This window comes from Vicia villosa, linkage group LG6, assembly GCF_029867415.1.
Source record: "Vicia villosa cultivar HV-30 ecotype Madison, WI linkage group LG6, Vvil1.0, whole genome shotgun sequence".
NCBI lineage: Eukaryota > Viridiplantae > Streptophyta > Magnoliopsida > Fabales > Fabaceae > Vicia > Vicia villosa.
The window spans coordinates 157,412,125-157,418,066 of NC_081185.1; positions in this window are offsets into that span (position 1 = coordinate 157,412,125).

Consider the following 5,942-nt stretch of genomic DNA (forward strand, 5'->3'; position numbering starts at 1 on the left):
TCAGAGAAGAAGAGTTATAAAGCACTCTTTATAATTCCTCAATGTCTGAGTCTAGACAACTTCGAAAATGTTAGTGATTCAAAATTTGCAAAAGAAGTTTGGGAGATTCTTGAAAAGTATTTTGGAGGTGCTAAGAAGGTGAAAGAGGTGAGGTTACAAACTCACAAAAGAACGTACGAATTGCTTTAGATGGAAGATAGTAAAAGCATAATTGATTTCTTCACTAGGGTTACCAAACTAGTGAATCAAATCAAGATATGTGGAGAAGCGTTAACAATAAGAGATGTTGTTTCGAAGATCTTGAGGTCTTTGGCCCCTAAGTTTGACCACTTGGTGGTAGCCATAGAAGATTCGAAGGATTTGTCGAAATTGAAAAAAGAAGAGCTTCAAGGGACACTTGAATCTCATGAACAAAGAATGACTGAAAGAGTTGCAGGCAAGTCGAAGAGTGATGTGGTTCTGCAGGCTCAGTCAGCAAAAAAAAAAAGAAAGGTAAAGGAAGATGGAATAGAAATAAAGGTAGAGGTGTCTACAACAATTCGACTGGTCCAAATCAGCAAGAAGGAAGTTGGTCGAGTAAGATAAGGCCCTCATACCAAGGCAACCAAAGAGGTGGTGTTGTAAGTAGAGAAAGAGGTGGTGATCGAAAGCCTGGAAAAAGTCACATACAATGTTTCAATTGTCAGAAGTATGGTCACTATATGAGTGATTGTCCAAAGAAGCGTGAGAATCAAGAAAGTGATGCAAAGTTTGCAAAACATGAAGAAAAATAATAGATGTTACTGGTGGTCACAACAAAAGATGAAGAAAAATTCAAGGACCAATGGTACTTGGATTCAGGATGCTCATCACACATGTTTGGAAGGAAGGATTGGTTTGTCAACATAAAGCCCTCAATGAAGAACATGGTGAAATTTGCAAATGGCAATACTCTATCAGCTGAAGGTATTGGAGACGTTCTGATTATGAGGAAAGATGGCAAGAGGTCAGTAATCTCGAATGTGTTGTACATACTAGGCATGAAGAGAAATTTGCTCAGCATTGAGCAGTTGGTCGAAAAGAACTACAAAGTGTCGATCGAAGATAAGATAATGAGAGTCGCTGACGCAAGTGGAATGTTAATCTTGAAGGCTCGTATGTCTTAAAGTAGAACCTTCAAGGTCGAACTTGATGTGATGGATCACAAGTTCCTTTCGACTGTAGCTAGCAGAGATGAATGGATGTGGCAGAAATCAGAGACTTCAAAAGAAAGAATATGGTTTCAGGACTTCCAGAAATTGACATTCCAAATGAGGTATGTGAGGAATGTGTACAGGCGAAGCAGCACAAGAATATCTTCAGCAAGGATGCATGAAGCAAGTCGAAGGCTACTCTCAAAATCATATACTCTGATGTATGTGGTCCTATCCAGGTGGATTCGATGGGAGGTAACAAATACTTTGTTATATTCATAGATGATTTCATTCGAAAACTATGGACTTACCTGATCAAGAAGAAAAGTGAAGTGATCGAGGTATTTGTCAAGTTTAAATCGATGGTCGAAAGACAAAGTGGTCGAAAGCTCAAAGTTTTGAGAACTTATGGTGGTGGAGAGTATGTGTCGAGAGAATTCGATGCATTGTGTGAAAAAGAAGGAATTGTGCATGAGGTGGTGCCACCCTACACTCCACAGCAGAATGGATTCGCAAAAAGGAAAAATCGAACCATCATGAATATAGTGAGAAGTATGTTGAAAGGCAGGAATTTACCTAAAGAGTTTTGGGGTGAAGTTGTGTCGACCGTAACATATATTCTGAACAGATGTCCGACGAAGAAGCTAGAAGGAATTACTCCAAAAGAATGTTGGTCTGGTGTGAAGCCTAGTTTGAGTCATCTGAAAGTATTTGGATCTATATCACATAGCCATGTGCCAGATCAGTTGAAAAGAAAACTTGATGACAAGTTGAGTCAGATGATCCTAATTTGATATCATTCGATTGGAGGTTACAAGTTGTTCGACCCAGTGAATAAGCAAGTAGTGATCAGCAGGGACGTGATCATATATGAGCTTAAAGACTGGGATTGGACTGAAAATGTCAAGAAAGATTCAGTGGAAATCTTACTCGAAGAACCAGAAACTCAAGTCGAAAGAGAAGTTCGACAAGAGGAGGTTAGAGATCAACCAAGTACGAGCAGATCTCAAAGAACAAGACATATGCCTGCAGGGTTGCAAGATTGTGTGATTACATCAGATGATATGGTCGATGATAAAGGTGAGCTGGTACATTATACTTTCTATGTAGATGTCGAACCAGTCAATGAAGCTGAAGTATTGAAGGATTCGAAGTGGGTGAAAGCAATGGATGAAGAAGTGAAGTCTATCGAAGACAACAATACTTGGTCACTTGTCGAATTGCCTCAAGGCAAGAAGGAAATTAATGTCAAGTGGGTATACAAGCTGAAGATGAATCCCAAAAGTGAAGTGACTTGACATAAGGAAAGACTTGTGACGAAAGGATTTTTTCAGAAAGAAGGAATTAACTTTGATGAAGTATTTGCACTTGTTGCTAGAATCGAAACAATCAGGTTGGTTGTTAGTCTAGCAGAAATGAACAGTTGGCACATATGTCAGATGGACGTGAAGTGTGCATTATTTAATGGACCCTTAGACAAAAAAGTCTATGTTGCACAACCCGTTGAGTTTGTGAAACATGACGAAGAAAAAAAGTGTATAGACTGCATAAAACCATGTATGGACTTAAACAAGCCCCAAGAGCATGGAATAAGAAGGTAGATAGTTTTCTAAGGGAGAAGGAATTTTTGAAGTTCACAACTGAACAAGGAGTATACGTAAGAAGAAGCAATAGTGAATAGCTTATAATATGCCTCTATGTCGATGATTAGTTGATAACAGGTAGCTGCAAAATTGAGATCGAAGACTTCAAAGGTGATCTTAGCAAGGAATTCGAAATGTCTGATCTGGGTGACATTTCATATTTCCTTGGCATCAAATTCTATAAGAGTCGTAGAGGCTTAATGATGCATCAACGAAGATATGCAAGTGAAATTCTCAAGAGATTTAAGATGGAAGAATGCAATTCGACTTCGACATCTACTAAAACAAGACTGCAATTGTCAAAGAACTCATATGAAGATGATGTCGACCCAACCCAATATCGAAGGTTTATTGGATCATTGAGATACCTTTGTCGCACAAGGCCTGAATTAGCATACAGTGTGGGTATGGTAAGTAAATTCATGCAGAAGCCAAAGGTATCACATCTAGCAGCAGCGAAGAGGATAGTAAGGTATCTCAAAGCAACTCTTGACTATGACATTCTGTTTCCTGCATCTGATAAAGGAAAAGAATGCAAGTTAGTGGAATTCACTAATTCGAGTTGGTGGTAGTGATGCTAAGGATAAAAAATCCACAACTGGCTATGTGTTCATGCTAGGTGGTGCACCAGTTTCTTGGAGTTTGAGAAAGGAACCAGTAGTGGCATTATCATCATGCGAAGTAGAGTACATAGCTGCTTCTCTTTGTGCATGTCAAGCAACATGGATGGTGAACTTGGTCGAAGAGATAACAGGTAAAGATCATGGAGCAATTACCATGAAGATCGACATCATGCCAGCTATCAACCTAGCGAAGAACCTGATACCACATGGTCGAAGCAAGCACATTGAATGGAGTGCAGGTCAAAGTATTCGATATATGGGAAGATGAACTTGGAACACTGCAGAACTGATAATCAAATTGCACACATCATGACAAAGGGAGTGCAGGTTAAAGTATTCATAAGACTAGGAGTTATGATGAATATAGATAGCTTAGACACAATGAATTAGGTTATGTGTTGAAAGTAATTCCTTGTGTCGAAGTAGTTTGTTCGACAGAGACAAGGGAGTGTCGAAAAGATTTGTTTTGTGTAGAAGTATGAAAATAGTTTATTCCACACAAATTTGTTTTAGATTTAGATAGATTTAATTTAGATTTAAAATAAATTAGATTTAGTTTCAAAATAGGTATTTTGGACTTTTATAGTTTTGGGCTTTGGCTTAGGGAACAAGCTAACTTAAATCTATAAATAGAGAGTAACCCTTATTATTTTGTAATCAAGTCAAAAGGTTGAATTCACAGAAGTTGCAGTTGCAAATGAATAAAAAAGTTTTCCACAGTTTGTGGGCAGAGAATTACTCTGCAGAAACCATAATCTCTTTTCTTCTTTAAATTTCTTTTCTCTTTTCATTGTTATCGTGTGTTGATAACAATCTTGTTCATCAAGATTGATAGAAATTCATCATAGATTTTAGTGGATTTCCAACAACATTTACAACCACTATATGGTTATAGAAAGAGACAAGTAAGAATCTATTTTAGGAAGTAAATCATTCTCGACTTGACATAAGAAATTATTAATTAGCTCTTAGGTTATGTTTGGATTGATGGAACACGATGGAGCAGAGTGGAATGAAATATAACATTATTATGTTCCATTCTTTGGATTGTAAAAATAGGATGGAATGGAGAGGAACATGATTGAATGCCTTCCATCAAATTCCCCATTTTTTGTTTCATCCTAGTTGGGGTGTATGGAATAGAATGAGACATTTTAAATAAAATAACCATACAATAGAATGAGATTTATTCCAGACCGGCCTAATTATTCGAAATTGGCCCAATCCACTCTTTGGCCCAACGCGTCCTGGCCCAAACGCGCGGCAGCAAGCTCCCGATACGTTCTGGGCACACAGTAAGCTAGGACCGGGCACGCTGAAGTCAAGTACTCGGCAACGGCTAGCTCTCCGTGTCTCCTGGCCGCAATTCACGCATGGCCCCCCAAAAAGTGGACTTGACCGTTACAGAAATTCCCCATAAATAGCCCTCTGACTCCATAGGGCAAGGTAATCATTTTTCAACCCAAATTCTCTCACTTTTCTGTTATACCTTGTTGTCCAAACACTTACTTTGACATCGGAGTGTCTTGCAGGTACAACCACCCTTTTTTTCTCAACCGTCCAGAAGTTCAAGTCTCGCAGTTGCTGGCCACCTATTCTACTTGTAAAGATCAAGATTTATATTTCATTCCGCTCCATCATGTCACAACCTATCACAATAAATGCTAGATAAACAACTTATTCCAACCAGCAATACTACAACTCATTAAAGAAAAAGAAACAATTTTCTTGAGAGAAAAAGTATATGTTTGTAAATTGACAACGATATTTAGAATTTAGTTTTAAAAAACTTTAATAACTAAAAGATATTGATTTGGTCATTTTTTATATTTTGATTTTCATGTCTCTTTGACATTCATATGTGAGAAATTAATAATGTTATTTTTTGTCTTTAGTTTATTTGTTCGTCGTAATATGAAGAATATAATAGTGAAATATATAAATATGATTGAAAGGGTTGTATACTCTATCATATTTTAATATCAACAAATAGTGTCAACCCTTTGAAATTTGTGTAATAATTAATTTGATATTAAAGACATTTGTTTCAATTTTTACCTTTACTATGATTTCGAGAAAATAAAAAATATTAATAGTGTTTGAATTTACACGTCTCTTTTATCAAATATACTTATAGCATGTTTGAATTGACTTTTGAAAGATCTACTGTCAATTCTAGAGGTGTATAATTGATTCTGGATAATTTTAATATGTTTGTAACTTCTACCTCTAGAATTGATTCTCAGTGATTTTTACAACTGAAATTTATTGTCCAACATACTTTTACACAAATGTATTCAAACATAAATAATTTTACTGAATTCAATTATGTTAAAATCAATTCTATCAAATTAAATTCTACTAGAATCAATTCTGTCAACCGTCAATGCAAATACATGTAATTGATAGGTTGTTAGATTATTTTATTTAAAACAGAAATTAAATCTATCTCCTTCAAAATATTTCTTAAAATAAGGATAAATTATTATAACGAATTGAATCTC